We start from the raw sequence: 20,647 nt of genomic DNA on the forward strand, positions 1-20,647 counted from the left end.
CCATAAGTCAGCCTTTCTGCAACATTTTTATGAGTGCCTTAATGAGGGAGATGAGCTGTCTTCAGGAACTTGTCCCGTCTTTCCTGACTGCAGGAAATGAGCTTTTTGTACTCAAAGGCTTACAAAACTGAGATGCAAAGAGTTTTCAGGAAGTGGGCCAGGGATGAGAGGCTGTTGACTCAGAGTTTCAGAGCTCTACAGCCCCCATCCTGCCCTTTACTCTAGAGGGTCAAATTACACATAGTCTTACGACAGCAATAGCACCGAGTCACTTGTGAGTGGATGTGTTAGTCCAGCCCTGTCTCTCTCAATGGGGATACTCTGTTGTCTCCTCACCCCGAGGTATGGCAGGATGGAGTAGTAAAGAGCATTTATCTTTGGAGCCACCTTTGAAGCCAAAGAGCCAGATGTGAATCCTGACTCCATGACTCAATCATCTGCGTGACACTTGGGGAGTTTCTTAACCTCTTTGTGCCTTAATTTCCATATCTATAAAAATGAGACAAATAGTGTCCATCTTATAGGCTCTTATTAGGATCAAATGAATTATAAACACAAAGTGCTTAGAACTCCCTATAGTAATCATCAGTGATGCATTGACAATTAAACAAAAACACAAAGTTCAGTAAACGTACTTTCTACAAGGGTATCTACAGCTTTCAGTAGAATGCCTTAGGTCCTGTCCCAAACTTATGCTCCCCTTTTGCTTTTTTTCCCTCTGACTTGCAGATGGACATTATCCACAAGAGGTGCTTGGGAGCCTGTGTGTGTGAACTTGGCCTAGATACTTTGCATCTCTGAGCTACAGCTTCATTATTTGTAAAATGAGATTAACTTGTTCCCCTGCTCCCCACCTTTGGGAATGTTCTAGCAAGTGGTGAGAGCTGGAGATGGGCAGAAGTCCTTCTGCTAAGTCAGCTTTCACTTCTATTGAGCTCCTTCTAGGAAACAGCTTTTCTCTCCAATAATGATCGTATACTCAACCCTCACATTAAGTCTAAGAAAGGCCCAGGGAGATGAAGACGCTTGTCCAAGATGGCAGTGGTGATCAGTGGCAGAGGACTGACTCCCAACTCCATGCTACTACCCATTATGCTTCTAACTCCAGCATGTCTCTTAGAACTCAAGGAATATTTATTTAACATTCTTCCCCATCCATCTATACACTCTTTCCCACCAGTGCCCAGCATCATAAATGAATGGTGTATATTTATTAAATGGCTGAAAATAAGTGACTATGACATCTTTTTATAATGATGAAATCTTATTTCTTGACCTGTCCCTGGTGGGAAGGAAATCAGCTGACAGCCCTCCTCCTCACCTTCTAGCATTCTCTTGCTAAATTATACTGTGTAAGGCTTCCTTCCCTTCTCCCTTGGGGAGTCAGGCTTCTAGATTTCAGCAACCCACAATAGACTAGATGACTCATCTTCAGAGTTCAGTTGGAGAGATATCAAGGCTACTGGAGCTCTCTAGGGCTCTGTTAATAAGCATCAGTGTGGTGATTTCCAAATAATGGCCTTGTATAGGTACATTCATTTCCTATGGCTGCCACAAGATGCCACAAGCTAAGTACCTTCAAATAACACAGATGCATTCTATTACAACTCAGGAGGCCAGAAGTCTGAAAATCACGGCTTCTGAAATCTTGGGTGCTCAGAGAGACAACCTGTCCTATGTGTCTTCTAGCCTCTGGTGATGGCTAGAAATTTCTGACAACCCTTGATTTGTGGGCACATCACTCCAATCTGCCTTTGTTGTCTCATGGTGTTCTCTTGTGTATATGTGTCCAAATCTCCTTCTCATAAAGGCATCGATTATTGGATTAAGGCCCAGACAAACACAGTACAAGCTCATCTTAGTGTGTTGTCCAAGACCTTGTTTACAAAAAACTTATTTTCAAATAAGATCACAGTTACAGGTAACGTGGAGCTAGAAGTTGAATACGTCTTTTGGGGAGATCCAATTCAACCCACAGTAATATATTTGGGATAAAGTAGAGAGGAGAGAGGGAAGAGAGGGAGGGAGGGACAGAGGGAGGGGGGGAGGGAGGAAGGAAGGAAGGAAGGAAGGAAATAATGAAAAAGAAAGAGAAGGTGACAGATGATACTAACAAGATGGGATGAGACCAAGGGTCCCTCGGGAATGGGACTAATCTCTTTCTTCTTAGCTAGTTCAGTATTTCCCTCAAAAGGTCTCAAGATTACAGACTTACAATACCAGAATTGAGAAGGACTCTCGAGAGCTCTTCATCTACTCCACAAACATTGATCAAGCACTCTGAGGTACTGGACATTCAGAGGGAAGAGACATGCTCTGAGGACACTCTGGTCCAGAGAGTTGGTGTGAGTTGTCTAAGAGCACATGTCAGTTTAGAAGATAGCCATGAATTTAAGAGACTGTCATGAACTCCAATCCTGAGCCCTACTAAGAAGGCTGCCCATCATCTTGGGCCTGAAACGCTGGTGCAAGCTTTTAAAAACTGTTCAGAGGCAGCACTAATGTCTCCAAGCTTCCCCACATTTCCATTTGAAAGACATTGGAGCCTTGGAAAAAAGCTAGAAATATCCCTTCAGTACGGTAGCTTTTCTTCTTTTTGGTACAGCTAATTGTCTAATCTTAGAAACATTATTTCTGGATATAGCAGCAGAATTAAGCATTAGAAAACTCTTTGAGGGCAGAGATAATGATTTTCTTTTTGCCTCCAATGTTAATACAAAAGCCTCATAGAATTTGTCCTCAAAAAACATTGCTTTCCCCCCAAAATGGAAGCATGGGCTCCAGTTAGTGCCAATGGCTATTTCAGTCTTACTGTGTCAACGTCTTGTGATTTGGGAGAGTGTTGAGTTGGTTTAAGATACCCTAATTCCAATCTCAGGGTTACACATAGTTCTGTTGAAATGAATATTCCATTTGTCATTGCATCATTAGAAGAGATGGCATTTGATCCTTATATGGTTGGCTGATACAAATATTGTCCTGTCTCAAGCTGTCATGATGTGATGTGAGATATCAGCCCAGAGCAGTGAGGCTGAAAACTGGGGCAGACTGGGGTCAGAGATGAGGTCAACCCAGCAGGAGGTGTCAGATCAGAGCAGGGGTGAGGAGGAGGTCAGATGGGAGATCAAAGTCCAGGAACTAGGGCAGGTACCATCAGTCCTGACTCTCCCCAGGATGGGGGCCTGCAAGCTGGAGTCCATTGAGAAAATGTCTCATCTGCAAGTCTCCTGAGCAGGTCTTCTGCTTGAAGATCCCTAGTGGTGGCTTCTTTTTGTAACTGATCTTGATTTGAGTTTCTCCCTTGTGAAAAGGATACAATCAGTTAACATTATTCAGCAGGCCTTATGTTCATATAATCAGATAAACTTTAAAATCCTGGAAACAGCCTTGTTCTAACCACATGGCCTCAGGCTTGCTGCTGAGTTTTAGATTGGCAGTTTTAGGTCTAATTTCTGGCTGTGCATCAGAATGACTTATGAAATTGTGAAAGTGATGATTCCCTAGGCCCTTCCCCAGGGATTTGGATTCTACCAGTTTGGGATGACTTCTGACATCTTGAGAAGCAGTGTGATACAGTGACTGGAATGAGACTGCTTAGACTTGCAAAGGTTGTACTAGCAGCTCAGTGAGTTTTCTTCCCTCTCCTCCCTTCCCCTCCCCTCCCCTCCTCTTCCCTCCTCTTCCCTTCCCTTTCCTTCTCCTTGTGCCTTCCTTCCTTCCTTCCTTCCTTCCTTCCTTCCTTCCTTCCTTCCTTCCTTCCTTCCTTCCTTCCTTCCTTCCTTCTTCCCTCCCTCCCTCCCTCCCTCCCTCCTTCCCTCCCTCCCTCCCTCCCTTCCTTCCTTTTCAAGTTTCTTTTTGTATTGGCATTTTTAAGTCAGGGCCTGAGCACTACCATTTTTTACTCAAGGCTAGGGCTCTACCACTTGAGCCACAGCTTTACTTCCAGCTTTTTGGTAGCTAATTGGAGATAAGAGTGTCATACACTTTCCTGCCTAGGCTGGTGTAGAACCATGATCCTCAGATCTCAGCCTCCTGGGTAGCTAGGATTATAGGCATGAACCACCGGCACTTGGCTTTGGGTAAATTTCTTAACATTCCTGTGTCTCTAAATCTTACCTATAAAAGTGAATAGATGCCTAGTGCTAGTGGCTCATGCCTGTAATCCTAGCTACTCAGGAGCTGAGATATGAGGATCACAGTTCAAGCCAACCTAGACAAGAAAGCCTGTGAGGCTCTTATCTCCAATAAACTACCAAAAAAAAGCCATAAGTGAAGCTGTGGCTCATGTAATAGAGCTCTATCCTTGAGGAAAAGCTCAGGGATAACACTTAGGTCCAGAATTCAAGCCCTAGGAGGAACGCGTGTGTGCACACGCGTGTGCGCACACATGTGAATAATAGTACCTAGTTTACAGGTTTGGTATAAAGATTAATGATATAGTACATGTAAAGTTTTATAATGCTGTTGTGGTTTGAATGTAAAATGTTCCCCAGAGGCTCACATGTGTAGGGGTTGGGGACCTACTGACCTACCTAGCAGGAATTTATTTGGGAGGTTTATGTCTTTGAATGTCTCTGGCCCCTTTCTTCCTGCTTCCTGCCTGCTTTGAGAGGAGAGGCTTCCTGCTCCCACCACATGATCCTGCTGTTATAGTCCTATCTGATACCCAGAATCAACGGACCCAAGGGCGCAAGGACTAAAATCTCCAAAACTATGAGCTAAGAATAAATCTTTCCTTTTTTAAGTTGTTTCTCTCAGGTATTTGTCACAGCAATGAGAGTCTAACCCACAGGGGAAATTTGGTACCATAGAAATGGGATCATTGCTATGACTAAACCTGACCGGGTAGTTCTTCTGCCTATGGAACTGGTCCATAAGGGAAATTGTAATGTAATTTGGGGAATGGCCTCACCTCCCTCCTGCACTGCCAGAGCAGAGAGAAGAACAACCTAATACACCTGTGGTTCTCTCCTTCACTTCAGACCACCAATGATGGGTTAGGATGGGCACCTGACTCAAGCGGAGTCAATCATATCTTGTCTCCATGCCCCTGAAAGCTTTCTACCTTCTCTGGCTGTTTCTTGAATGGAAGTGATATAAATGCAAGCACTGTCAGCAGAGGACACTTCTCACCGTGCAGATTAGGAAAAGGAAAGAGCTAGTTAATCTGAAGTGAGAAAATAGAAGCGAGTGCTTGGATTCTCAAGACACTAAAGGTCCATATTGCATTTCTCTTCTTAGGACCAGCACCATTATCAATTCTAGGTCCTGTTACATGTCTTTTTTCTTGATAGAAATCCCTTCCTATGAGTAAGTCAGATGGGGTGGACACCACTTAACTTCAGTACCTATAGCCCCTGTAATTCCAGGAGTTTCCAGTTTACCTCAGGAGACACACTGGGATTTGGGGAATGGTCAACTTGCAAAGGAAGGATATAAAGATGCTGGGTCCCGCCACAAGGAAGCAGATTCCTCAGATCTGTGTGGAGCTAAGGGGAGACACTGGGGAAGACGATGAGTTGGAACTGTGGAGAATGTGGGAGGAAGTGTCTAGCAAGCTGCTGGGCAGCTGGGACTGAGGCTAGAAGGAGGTGGACTGGGGAATGCTTACAAGTAGATAGTCACTGAAACACGGGAACACAATGTTCTGATCTGATCCTGAACTCCCAGCAGAGTGACCACACAGGGCGGCCATACACACCATTTCCCAGGGAGCGTCCTGCAGGGCCCTGACCTAAGATGGATGCTGAGTGTAGAGGATGGCTCTGAAGGAACAAACCTGCTGCACCAATTCTGTTTTATGGCCTTGTCTGATGCTAGTACACGTACAGAGGCCTCCAGGTCAACCCTGGTGCAATGGGGACATAAATCAGGCAGCATCCTGTTTCCTGAGGCCCTAGCCAAAGAAGACAAGACCTGCCCAGCTCTAACTGGGGATCAATCACAGGCTATTCCTCTGCCTGCCCCACAGACTCCTGCAGGCCTGGCCCCTGGAGGTCTGTAGAGAAGCAGCTCTCGGACTGTGTCTATGACAAGACACAGAGCTCTCTTGGACAGGGCAAAGGAAAGACAGCTATATGCACGAGTAGAAGTAATGACAGCAAATGAAGAACATCTACTTTCATCCCACGCAACAAGCTAGGCACATGTCAAACACTTTATAGCCATAATTCCATGATTTATTTTTTCTTTTTAATCAGTGATGGGGCTTGAACTTAGGAACTGGGCACTGTCCCTGAGCTCTTTTGTTCAAGGCTAATGTTCTACCACTTTGAGCCATAGTACCACTTCTGGATTTTGAGTGATTGGACCTAAAGTCTCGGGGACTTTACTGTCCTGGCTGACTTTGTACCATGGTTCTTAGATTTCAGTCTCCTGAGTAGATAGGATTACAGGCATGAGCTGCCAGCTCCTGGCCCATGGTTTCATTTTAATCTCACAGCAACCTCCCAAGGTTGTCTTTACCTTTTTTCTTTTTTTGGGGGGGGGCAATCCTTGGTCTTGGACTCAGGGCCTGAGCACTGTCCCTGGCTTCTTTTGGCTCAAGGCTAGCACTCTACCACTTGAGCCACAGTACCACTTCCAGCTTTTTTTATTTATGTGGTGCTGAGGAATCAAACCCAATGCTTCATGCATGCAAGGCAAGCACTCTACTGCTAAGCCATTTTCCCAGCCCCTCTAATTTGTTTTGCAGATGAGGAAACACAGGCTTAAAAGGTTGAGTGGTGAAGTCTCACATTTAAATATGAGTCTGGATGTCTCTAGAGGCTGAATTCTAAAAAGTGGCAAAGAGAGAGTAGGGCTTAAAGAGGCTGTTTTTTCCCCTTTGCTTTGGTTGTTGTTGTTATTTATTTATTTATTTTTTGGCCAGTCCTGGGACTTGGACTCAGGGCCTGAGAACTGTCCCTGGCTTCTTTTTGTTCAAAGCTAGCACTCTGCCACTTGAGCCACAATGCCATTTCTGGCTGTTTTCTATATATGTGGTGCTGGGGAATTGAACCCAGGGCCTCATGTATACCGAGGCAAGCACTCTTGCCACTAGGCCATATCCCGAGCCCCTGTTGTTGCTATTTCTTTCTTTTTCTTTTTCTTTTAGTGGAATAGATCCTTACTTTGACACTTCCTCCTGGAATGATCTGAAGCAAGTTACTTAATTTCAGAAGCTTTCTCAACTGTAAGATAGAAAGAGCAGATTTACCTTATATCACTATTATGAGGTCAGGAATAACATGTAAAACACATGCCAATGTATGCAAATCACGCAAAATATATGCAAAGTACATGCAAAGTGGTATTCTTACCATCTCCACCATCCTCATCCTTGCTTCTTAAGCTTTTTTGATGACAGTCACATAGATGAAGCATGTTTGAAAAGCCTACAAGCATGAGAAAGGTAGCTTATTTGTTTACCTGGAAGTGATTTGATATGGCTGAATGTGAAGGGAGAGATACAGTAATAGAACCAAGCACAGAGTGGACAAGGCCTGGATCCTGCAAGGTTGCATTGGATGTAAGGCTTTATTCTGAGGCCATTTCAGAGCCATTGGAGAATTGTATCCAGGAAGAGGACTAATGTCATTGATCTGTCACGTGGTGGTGGGGGGGGGGGCACACCAGGCTCCGCCATAGGCACTGAGGGTAAAGAGACATGTTTTAGGTAACAATTTCGTTCTCCTTAGGAACCATGATACAACAGGTGTTCACAGTAGGTGTGGGGTTGAAATATCAACATCTATATTATATTATTATTTCATTTATAGTTATAAGCCAGTGACATTTAAAGGGATACCTGAATTACTTTTTTAGGGACCCAGGATCCTATCAGAACTCAGTTGATGGGTTCACAATGGCCAATTTGGGAAAGGCTGAATGAAAGATCTTTGAAAAGGTGTGAGCAGGGATTAGGGAAACCACAAGAGATAGTTCTGATCTTGGGTTATCTCCAACTCTGAAGATCTGAGAAGAGCAATTGCCTCAAGTCAGAGAAGCCTTTATGGAAAGGACCACTGATAAGGGCTGAGAGTCAGGGAGTCAGGAATGCATGCCTTACCAGAGTCTCCTCTCTTCATGCCAATGTTCCTATTGGCTAAGAGGTCATCCACCTGGTGCCCTGAGCAGAGTGGGAAAAAATAGAAAATAACTTTAACACAGGAAGCATATATGTGATTCTACTTTGCATGCGTGCACAGGCACGCGCACACGCACACATGTGCGCACACACACACACTACAGACGCAGTATTTGTACCTAAATGTCTGGATTCTGTCTGTGAAGCTGACAGTAGCTGAGAGCAGAAGAACTTATCACTAAGGAGAAATGTCTTCATTCTGATTTAAAAGGTTGCTGAAGAGGAAGCTTCTGAGAAAGGAACAGGAGCTATGTCTGGGATCTGTGTTTAAGGTATAAACAAGGTAAGTAGGTGTTCTACCATTTGAGCCATACTTCCAACTTGAGTTATTTTCAGACAAGGTCTCACATTTTTGCACAGGGCCTGCCTTAAGTCCTAATCCTCCCACATGCATTTCTTACCTAGAGTATTACAGGGTGAATTACCGTACTCCATTTGTTTGTTGAAAAGGGGGAAAACATTCTCTGAATGATATTTAGGCATCTTGCTGTGGTTCCCTCTCAAGGATGCAGAACACAATAGAGGGAGGTTTGTTTCTATGTCCTCTTTAGAATAAAAGGCAAGGCCTAGGATCAGGGCTGAGGTGTTGATCAAGTTGGTAGCAGGCACAAGTCCCAGCAAAACACAGATTAGGGATAAGTAGTGCATGTGAGCACTTGACCCCAGAGAGCCAATGTTGAAAGTGATGTCACCTGCCTGGTGTGACATCAAGGCAGATGTGCAAGAGATGGCATGACTGGTATTCTGTTTTGTTTTGCTTTGGTGTTGGTCTTAAGGCTTGAACTCAGGGCTGGGTGCTGTCCTTTGAGCTTTCGTGCTCAAGGTTAGTGCTCTACCACTTCATCCATAGATCCACTTTTGGATATTTTTGTGTTTAATGGCAGATAAGAGTCTCACAAACCTTCCTGCCTAGGCTTGACTTCCAACAGTGACCCTCAAATCTCAGCCTCCTGAGTATCTAGGATTACAGGTGGGAACTACTGGCGTCTGGTTTTCTGACTGATACTCTTATAAAAAAGGAGAATTTAGTCATAGATAGCCCACATAGTGGAAGATAATGTGAAGAATTCCTGAGAGGATAGCAATGCATAAGCCAAGAAGAGGGGCTCACTCTTCCTCACAAACATCAAAGGGAGCATCCCTGCCCACATCCTGATCTCATACCTCCAGAATGGAGCCCATGACTTCTGTTGTCTAAGTCACTGCTTTAAGGCCGTGCTTGGTTATAGCACTCTTAGCAAATGAATTCAGAGTCCATCTCTCCCTTTCTGCTTCTTTCCATTGCACATCAACCTGGGCTGGGGATGCATGTGATGGAACAGTACCTCTGGAAGCTGCAGCTGGACTGGCCAGGCCATGTATCCATTGTCCCATGCCCTGGAAGTATGGTTTTGGGTACCTGCAGGCAAAAACTGTGCCTGGCAGGAGGAGCTATATGAAACTGGTCTTGGAAGGAGGGATTAAGCTCCTCAGAGGAGGGTGGAAGGACCACGGGGTCAGCAAAATGGCAGGGACACTGTGAGAAGAGACTTAAAAAACAACAACAACAAAAAATGTAAGTTAGATATGCCTTAAGAACCAGTAAAAACTTGGTGAGGTCACTTTATTTGGATGTGGGGCTAGAGATGATATAATAACTCAAAATAACGTGTACAAATGCACCATGATTCTTCTCTCTCCCTTCTTCAACAGCTGCTGGGGTTATCAGCTTGAGGTGGCGACCCTCTGACTTTCTTTCTCATCTTCTCAGATTTCATAGCTCAAGATTACCTCACTCTGCATATTTGTGGGAAGTGGTCCAGACCTCCAGGTTTAAGGAAGTGGGAAGAAGCTCTTTTCACAGGAAGGTCTTGGGTCCTGCCTTAGATCAGAGAAGAAGAAGGAAGCCCCTGAATACTGGAAAGGAGGTCATTGGAAATCCAGACTCCTGGATCCAGAGAAGAATAGGTAGTTCACACAGAAGGACTAATATGAGAAAAAGCAGAAATCAAGTTGGATATAGCATGCCTTGCAAGGGATGAACACGAGGATTTGGTGGAAGACTGGGTTTGAGCGGAGGCCAGGGTCAGATGACCATTACTTCAAGGTGTCCTGGTGGATGACTCCCTGGAGATGACATGCTCTCCTGGAAGATCTTTTACTTTTCTGAAACAGGGTCTCACAATGCAGTCCAGGCTAGTCCGAAACTCCCAATTCTCCTGCTTCAGCTTCCCCAAGTGTTAGGTCTATAGATGCACATGCCCAGCTTCAGGAAGATTTTGGTCAGTCACTGGCCAAATAGCTGGGGATGCCTATTGACAAAGGATCTGTTTTTATAAATGGATTTTCTGGGTGCAAATGTATTGTAAACCCTCTTCCTCCCTCCCTCCCCCACCAGAGTTCCACCCATCACACCAACCCCAAATGACATTCATTTTACTCACAGACTTATTTGGGTAGGGCCTGGCAGGAACAGCTCATGTCTGCTCCATTCAACATTAGCAGGGATAGCTGGACTTATCGGAAGGCTCTGAAACTTGCAAGTCTGGTAATGGAGGTTGAAGCCTTAGCCAGGGTGTAGCTGGAACCTACAGATGCCCTCTCCTTGTGGCCTGGACCTTTCCACAGGACAGTGGCTGGGCACCCAGGGTGGGTATCCTCAGAATGACAGCCAGGTAGAGGTTTGGCTAACTAAATTTTGGAAGTCTTATTGCACTGCTTTTCTTTCATTCTTATTAGTAGCAGGTCTTTGAAGTCTGCTCACATGTCAAAGGAGAGGAATTAGAAATCATGTGTTGTTGTTGTTTTTTGCCAGTCCTGGGGCTTGAACTCAGGGCCTGGACTCTGTCTCTGAGCTTTCTTTGCTCAAAGCTTGCACTGTACCACTTGAGCCACAATGCCACTTCTGACTTTTTCTGTTTATGTGGTACTGAGGAATCAAACCCAGGGCTTCATGCATACTAAACAAGCACTCTACCACTAAGGCGCATTTCCCAGCCCCACAGAAGGCATGGTTAATTAGGGAGAGTGTTAAGCAAATTCTAGGCATGATTTAAAACCCCTACCCAAGGAAATAGGCCTGATTATTTCTACATTCTAAAGGTGACTTGCTAAGGTCACATGGACACTAAGGGATAAAAGTAGGTCTAAACACAACATACCTATGTGTATATATACACACATGTCACACAGGGAATATACATACATTTGCACACACACACACACACACACACAAGTACTCCCTTGGTCTAGTACATTACATGATTTAACTAGGAGCCAATGACTCACACATGTAATTGTAGCTACTCAAGAGGCTGAGATCTGAGGATCACAGTTGGAAGCCAGCTGGGGCAGGAAAGTCTGTGAGACTTATCTCCAGTTAACCACCAGAGAACTAGAAGTGGTGCTGTGGTTCAAAGTGGTAAAACTCTAGTCTTGAGCCTAGGGATAATGTCCAGGCCCCGAGTTCAAGCCCCATAATTGTCAAAACAAAACAGAACTAAATCTCTTTCCTTACCTTTGTTTTCCATCTCCACCCTTGTTTCATTTCCTCCCTAGATTACTGATTTTATTCTATGTCTCCTTTACTTCTTCCCATTATAATTAAACTCTACAATCTAAAGGATTGTCTATCTTTTGTTCAGTGATTACTCTAAGCTGCCTAACATGCTGTACACAGTAAGCTATCATCCGTGAGATGAATAAATGAAAAGTAAAACTGCTCTTCTGTCAAGTTTTCCTTCCATGACCCTCTTTATTCTCATGTAATGATTTGGCCTTGCATTCTAGTATGTTTTTATAATATTACTAAGTGATGGTCTGTCTGTTCATTGTTGGCAGTACTTCAAAGTGTTTTGCTTTGTTTTGTGTAGTCATTTTATCTACTAAGCAAATAGGGTAGGAAAGCAAAACCTTCCAATGGCCTGGAAGAATTGTTTTGTCTCAAGCAACAAGTTCCTGAAATGGAGACCCATGTGCAAACCCATCCATTTTTTTGTTTTGCTTTATAGCATTAACTCACAGTTAGCAAAAATAGTGCTTATATTTTGCATGTGCACTCTGAACAAAAACACAGAAAATCCATTACTGTAGAATTTAATTCTAGTGGGAGAAAGCAGACAATTTTTAAAAGTAAATATGGAATAAGATAATGAGTTCTATGGTGAAAATTAATCAATGACAGGGATGGAGACAGACAGAAAGGGGGATGGGGAGAGTTTCCTCAAACACAGAAGCAACAATCTCTTGCAGATGGGCAGAATTTCAGACCAAGAAACACCTATTGTAACAACACATGTATGGAGATGAGTTTGAACAGAGAAGGTTGGAAAAGTGCTATTATTTGGACCTGGAATATCCCCTAAAGCATTGGTCTCCAATGCTGTGATGTTCAGAGGTGGGGCTTTGAGGAAGTGATTGAATTATGAAGGCTCTGACTTCATCAGTGATGGGCTCACAGTTTGATTGGCTATTGGGAGGTGATGGAAACATAGGAGGTGGGATCTAAGTTAAGGGAGTGTGTCTATGGAGCTGTGCTTTTGGGGGCTATATCTTGTCCCTTGCCTCTGTCTGTCTGTCGGTCTGTCTGTCTCTCTGTCTCATTACAGGACCAGGAAAAGCAAGGCTAAATAGCTATGGATTGAAATCTCTGAAAACATGAGCCAAAATAAATCTTCACTCTTTGAAGTTGACTTTCTCAGGTATTTTGTCACAATGACACAAATCTGATGAACACAGAAAAGTATGGGTCTAGGTAACTCTGAAGGCCTTTCTGGATCAGTCCATAACTCTCTGCAATCTGTGAAAGATGACTGGGGAAAGGAAAGAGATTTGGGCAGGAATCCCAAAGAACTTTCTGTTGTAGGGAGTACAGCTGACTCCATCTTGACTAGGCAAACATGGTAGGAAATGTTGGGGGGAGTAGAATAGGTCAACCTGACCCCAAAATTCTGCTTCTGTAAATGGCTTGCTTAACTTGTTTGCTTGCTTTACCCCCTGTGTCAACCTCCTATATCTGTGCCATGCTTGCTTGATTTGTTTGTTGCTTATTTTATCCCCTGCATCAACCCCCTACATCTGTGCTATGCTTTTACCTTTATAAACCCCAGTTTGAGGACTGCTCAGGGTCACCGTGGCAGCACTGTGTCCCTGGCCAATCAGCCCACTTTTCACTGTCGCAGTTCAGCTCCCGAGTCTGTGCTGTGTCCCTGGCTGGTCAGTTTGCTTTTTGCTTCCCCAATAAATCCATATTTTTGCTTGAGACCGTCTCTGAGTGTCTCTTGGAGGAACAGGGATCCCCCTCCCTCAAACCCTGTAACACTTTCCATCAAACACCTCCTTCCCCCTCATGTCCTCCCACTAAAGTAGGGGAAAGCAAGTTCATTTCCTGGCTACCATAACATAGGGCAATGGAGGCAGTTCTAGTATTTTCTTCCTTTCTGTTTGACTGAAGATTGCATCTTCTTACCTCACATAAGTAAGAGCCAAAAGGTAAAGTTGACAGTTTGCATTCTTTTTTGTGGTTGTTGCTATTTGTAGTCCATTCTTTGTTTTGTTAAAAAAATTATTGTTATTATAAAGGTGATGTACAGAGATGTTACAGTTACAACTTAAATTCTTTACTGAATGCTCTATATCTTGTCAGGGAGGGGGCCAGCCAGACACAGAGCTGAGCATCATGTTGTATTTTAATAATCTGTATGTTTCCCCGCTCCCACTAGACTAGGAACTCCCCAAAGGTAGAGACTGCTATATTTACCTGTGCAACACTAATAAATGTTGGGGGAAGGCATTAAAGAGGCTCCTCTTCTATCCTTGACTAAGGATGGGAAAACATGTCAAAAGTTCACACTGGAAACTGGCTTGGAGCTGCTGACAAAAATGGAATATGGAGATTTCTCCATGTGAGATACGTCCTTACAAAACCTGGAACCTGGAGGAGCAGGTTGAAATATGTACTCCCAAAGGGAAAGGAAAGAGGAAGTCAACACCACACACTCCCATATCTCTCTCAAACTCATCAATTTAAGGCCTTACTTCCTTCCAAAGGAGGTGAAAATCAGCTCTATTGTGCTTGTAGGAGTTCCTTTACACGGAAAAATAAAGTCAAAAGTGTATAAAAAGCATTCTCCCTAACCACACAGTCCAGCCACACAGTTCCAGCTGTGCATCATGAACTTGAAGATAATGAGTATTTATCATTTCTTTGGCTCTATAGCATTCACGTTTCCTGTGTTTCTTTTCAGAGGGAGTGGGTTCACTTACCCATAGGAAAGTAGAGTGTTTTTCTCTCCAGAGAAGATGAAAATGACAAAGACTTGCCCTCTCAATGTCTCTTGAGCTGTAGTGCAGACCCATGGACTAATATTAAGCCACCAGGTGCAATTTGAATCATATAGTATGACTTCAAAATGTAGGAAGGAAGCCAGGCACCAGTGGTTCACACCTGCTACTTGGGAGGCTGGGATCTGAAGATCATGGCTCGAAGCCAGCCCAAGGCAGGAAAGTTCATAAGACTCATATCCAATTAATCACCAAAAAGCTGGAGCTGTGGCTCAAGTAATAGAGTGCTAGCCTTAAGCACAAAAACTCAGGGACAGTACCTAGATCCTGAGTTCAAGTCCCCTAGTGGCATGTGTGTGCCCGTGTGTGTGTGCGTGCATGTGCGCGCATACACACACACACACACACACACACACACACACAAAGTAGGGAGAAAGCAGAATCCCTCTTTGGTAAAGGAGCAGAGAGAGAGCAGAAAACAGCCAGCTATACCTGGCAGCAGCTCCTGTGTTTAATTTCTAGGAGCCTGGCCAGATAGGATAATCTCAGCAGTAGCAGAGTGCTACCCCCACTGGACCAATTCTGCAGTGTGGCCACAAGGTCTGGCTCTCAATTTCCCTGAGGGCTCCATGTGCTAACCCAAATGCTTTTTTTTTTTTTTTTAATATGGATCCTTTTTTACCAGTAATCAGCTAGAGGTCAATTTTCCCACACATAATTAATCCCCAACTGATGCAGAGATTTGTTCAAAGAATAGTTTGTTGACAACTATTCCTCATGAAAAGAGGAGGAAAGTCTGAGAATTGGGACTATGGGCCCATTGGCACCAAAGGCAGTGAAAAATCCAGCTGTAAGTAAGGGGACTGTGGCAAATCAAGAAGATAATGGTGCCGGGTGCTGGTGGCTCACAGCTATAATCTCAGCTACTGACATCTATAATCCCTTCTGAGATCTGAGGATCATGCTTTGAAGCCAGCCTAGTTAGACAAATCCCAGAGACTGCCTCCAATTAACCAGCAAAAGCCAGAAATGGAGGTGTTACTCAAGTGGTAGAGTGCCAGGCTTGAGCAAAAAAGCCAGGCAAGAACATTTAAAGCCCTTAGTTCAAGCCCTGGTACCAACACACACACGTGCACACACGTGAATGTGCACAAACACGTGAAATTGGTGAAACAATCAAACTTCCAGTCACCTAGAATGAAGTGTCCAAGGAAGAAATAACACGATGTTAGATTGCACTGCATTTATTGATATGAATGTGTTCACTACAGATTCCTGTTTCAAAAGACTGTTTCAATTAGCTAGAGAGTTCTAATTGTTTGAAGTTGGTTGACTGAATGTTAGACTAAGCACAGTACACTAAGCAAAGTTAAGGTACTATAAATCCCTTGATGTAAAATAGAAGGGAGGTTGGAATATTGAGAATGCTTCTGTATACACTGTGTCTCCTACCCCCTAAATGTCCAGAATGGACCCGTCCCCTTTGAGAAGGCATTAGGGACAGGAGTATTGTCACCCTGAGAAGCAGTGTGGTAGGAAACTGCCATTTAAATAAGACAAATGAGCTAAATGAATTTAGTAGGGATGACAGGATGTAGTGTGGTTAGCTCCAAGGATAGCATTTCACCACAGGAAGCAGGTGGGCCTGCTAACCAAGTAGAAATAAGAAAGAAGGTCAAAGGGATAACACCTACCCACCAGGAGAGCCTCTCAGGAGGCTGAGATCCGAGGATCACAGTTTGAAGCTATCCAAGGCAGAAAAGTCTGCCAGACTCGTATCTCCAATTACCTATCCAAAAGCTGAGAGGAGAGCTATGGCTCAAGTGGTAGGGTATCAACCTTGAGTCAAAAAGCTAAGGGAGAGCACCCTTGCTCTGAGTTTAAGCTCCTAACACTGGCACTAAAAATGAAGTAAAAGCCCCAAATTAAAATAAAAGTAAAAAATAGTACTAAAAATATAGTAAAAATAGAAGAAGCTTCTTCCTGGTTCTTCTAATATCTGAACCCATCGGACTGGGGAAGGGGTTTGATTCTATCTGCAGTCTAATAGAGTTGTTCTCAACTCCCACTCTGCAGATTGAGAATGGGTCTGGTTAAGAGATTATTGCCAACATTAGGGCTGTATTTCCCTTCTTCACATACGCAAAGCTGCTGCTGGCTCCAGGGCTTTGCTGCCTGACCATCAGTATGATTCCTGCTCATTCCAAAGCTGTTCCCCAACCCCAGGTTGTGCACCCAGAGGCCACCATCCACAGTGATCTATGTCTGCCGAGTGAATTGGAGTGTGGGGTAGGAAACACCACTGGTTTGGTGGGGGATGGAGGGCATCTGGCTGGCTCTCTGCCTTCTAGTCTCTGCCTGCACTTTCAGAAGTAACCATCATGCAGGAGGCTGGAGGAATCAAGCAACCACCTGGTTTGGCCTCAGTGGTCTCCGTCTCCATCTCCATCATCTCCACTGCATCCACAGGCAAAAGGGGTTACTTTTGGTGAAAGGGAGGGGGCATCACCAGCATGCCCTCCACAACTGGAGCTCCCTGCTGATTAAACTTCTCAGGCAGTACATGAGCCCCAATCCCCATCTCCGTGACTGTCTCCATTATGATACTGAACAGAAACAATACTTTTCTCATTCCTGGCTCCGATTGAATGCATTTAGAATTATATTTGTTGTAGATCTGGGATAGATAGGCCTTTTAAAGTCAAGCAATTTTTCTCCTCTCTGTTGGTTTATTATTTTTCAAAATCATGAACAGATGTTGACTTGCACTGAATGGGTTACTGCATTGAGATAATCATAAAGCTCTTTTCTTTTTCTCCCTCGGGTCCCAGCTCCATCCTGGTAGTTCATGTCAAGGTCAAGGCTGAGGAGATTTTCTTTTCTTGCTCCATCCCAGAAGGGCAAGAATGGAGCCCTCTCCACTCCCAGCCCCCACGGGTAAAGCTGAAACTGAGGCTTTCTGGAATTTTCTCCGTGGAATATTACAAGATGCACACAATGGCACTGTTTTGATGCATTGTTTTGCTGACATCTGTGAGCTTAAAACAATTTACTTAAGAACTCTTTTCTATTAGGAACCAGAGAAGGAAGTAGTAAAGGAAGTGATGAAAATCCTTCTCTGCAGCTATCTTATAAAACAGGGGTCAGTATGCTTCTACAGATGAGCATTCTGAAGCTCTGAGAAGTGAAATGTCCTGCCCACAGTAATGGCTGAGTGAAAATCCTGGCTGATCAGCCCCACCTCTTGTGCCTGGAAACACTGCTTGGACTTTTCCAACAGAGAAATGAGATCCGGGCCCTTGCTTGGCACGAGTGTACTTCTTTCTTTCCCTGATCCTCCTCGGAACCTCAGTCGGGTCCCACTGGCCCACTCAGTCCCCTGGCAGTTCTGTAGTTGGAAGCACTGTGGCCTTCTGACCCTACTCCTGGCCCTCTTGGATACGCTGATGGATGTAAATCCTGTCACTGCTGTGAGAGAAGGCAACTGAGAGAGGCTCTTATCCTGCTTTTCTATGGACCACAGTGGAGTGGAGATGGGTAGACTCTTAATGTTGCTTGATTTGCTCCTGTTCCTTCCTCTGACCACAAGCCAGATTGGTTCCAACTAGTGGCCAACCTGATACAGACCTTGGAACCTGTATCTCAGAATATGGAAGATCTCTGCCTTCAGTTTCTGTTCTGCCCCAGGATGCATTCTTCAACCTTGTTGGGCACAAACAAGGACCTGGGAATAAATCTGCACCTTACTCTATTCCTCTGAGGAGCTCTTTGGGACCTGGATAACTTCATAACTTCTTCAAAGCACCACCTCTTCTAACTTCCCAATTACCTTTGAGATTCTCCAGAGCAACTGACTTCTTGGGCCGATGGCTAGATGGCAACTTGGGTGTCCAATGACCTCCTGTTTACCATGGCTGGTTAAGTATAGATGCCTCCAGGATGTGAATTAGCTAGCTCACATCTTTCCAGATTGTGTGTACGGTTCATCCTCTGGGGATGCTTGGACCTGGACATATTGAATCTGGGATTCAACAGATAGCTGAAGATGGTTAATCCTGGGAGTCATTAATGCCTCCAGCTGGGAGCACTGTATGTGGACCTCATGAAAATAGAGGCAGTTATAGGATGGGTTAGTGACCGCATGTCCTGTCTATGATGTTCACTGAAATGGCAAAGCTGCCTGAGAGGGCAATGGCCCACTTGGAACAACAAAAGCTGAATTTGTGAACCAGCCAGGCTTTGGGAGACTGTGGAGGCTGAAAAAGAAAACTTGGGAGGTGGCAGGTGGACATGTGATATGTGATCAGATCTCAGGATCTCCAAATCCTCCAGAAAATTCTAAATCCATGAAATGCCTTCCTTCCTTCCTTCCTTCCTTCCTTCCTTCCTTCCTTCCTTCCTTCCTTCCTTCCTTCCTTCCTTTCTCTCTCTCTTTCTTTCTTTCTTTCTTTCTTTCCTTCTTTCAGCCACCTTATTCATAAGCTAAACTGCCTGCTTTTTAGCCACATGACTGACTTTGGTATGCTACTGAACTTCTCTGTACCTCAGTTTCTTGTTGGTATTCTGTAAGACGTGAGACCATTACACACATTCTCAGAGGATTTCATGAGGATCGAATGGGTTAATATGGTTGAAGCACTGAGAGTAGGACCCAATATTGCATTATAAATATTCAATGAGGGTTAGCTATTATTACATTTATGTCAATGCATACAGGCTGGAAGGGTGTGCTCCAGAATGTATTACTCATAAGAGTGTTTGATTGGAAAAAATTTGGAGATCAGGCCCTGGAGGCAGCGACCAGTATTGAGTCATCTTGCGTATTTGGAGCCCAGTGCTAGCCCAGCTAAAAGAGGGTTCTGAGAGCCAAAAGGTATCAAATATTTACAAATTCTGATGGGTGTGGAACCAGAGAGAATACAGGTCTAGTTTAGGCTCTGTTGTTTATTTCTGCATGATACTGAACAGAGCACTTGGCCTGTTAGGGACTTCCTTAGTTTTCCTCTTCCATAAAACACTAGGCTAGAATTAGACAAAAGCTAAGACAAACCACAGAAAAATTCGGCACTGGATTTAGGGTAAGGGGCGCCCTCTTGTGTTCTAATGGTGTCTTTCTCTTTAGGTATATATCATCATAGCCAATTTCAGTTCCTCCTGCATAGCTGCCTTTCCAGGTTTAGATCTTGACATTCTCCCAGGCATCTCTCACATATCCATGTCGTGGCATAGTCTACCCACAAAGTTCTTCCCACATTCTGCCTATGATCACTTTTACACAATGTCTTAGAACTTAGCCAGAGGATTCAAGTTCCAGCCTTAGTACTTATTGCTTATATGATCTTGAGCCGGTCAATTTATCTCTATAAACTCCTATTCCCTCTTTGTAAATTGGGGACAGCAATACCAACCACATAAAGCTGTTGTGAGGCTTTAATAATGAGTACTAACAGATTGCCATTATATGTACTGTACTGAGTAAAATTACATGACATATTACTATAAACAAGTCAGAGCATAATTCACAGACAAGGAATTTTGAGATCAATTATTAAAACTAAGATACAGAATTCTCCTGTTTTTAATACTAGCCCCTACCATCTCCTGCTAGATAATTTCAATTTGTCTGTCTCATAGCCATTAATATGAATCACAGCTGAACTGCGTGGGTCAGACACATGCCAGGCTCTTGATTGACTTTCTCCCATTTATTCCTATCAACAACTCTGTCAGAGATTTTTTTTTTAAATTCCCACTTTCTAGATGAGGACATTGAAGTATGAAGAGGTTTAGAAATACGTGCAAGGTTTCATATCTTTGTGCCACTCACTAGCTGTTTTAGCTAGTGAGCTTGAAAGTGAAACGTTTTAGACATAAGCAGCTCAGCTCCAGGGACCATGTTTTACCCACATCATCTCATTTAATCCTTATAACACATTGCCATGTAGGTGCTGTTATATCTGGTTTTTGCAGGTGCAAAAAAGACAAAAGCAGTGCAAGGCCACACAGAAAAGCAGCCGGGTGGGGATTTGGATCCATATCTGACTACAGAAGCCACATTTTTAACTCCATGGAAGACTGCTCACACCTCAAAATATTCACAATGGTACAAAGGCAGTATGTATTATATCATTACAGATATATTCTGTAATAATGATTAACATTCTTCCAACACCTACGAAATGTCAAGCACTGTAAAAACCGATTTACATAATAATGGCTAATATTCTCCTTGCATTAGTAGCTGCATTGTCTAACATA

Source organism: Perognathus longimembris, chromosome 7 (genome assembly GCF_023159225.1).
Source record: "Perognathus longimembris pacificus isolate PPM17 chromosome 7, ASM2315922v1, whole genome shotgun sequence".
NCBI classification, from domain to species: Eukaryota; Metazoa; Chordata; class Mammalia; order Rodentia; family Heteromyidae; genus Perognathus; species Perognathus longimembris.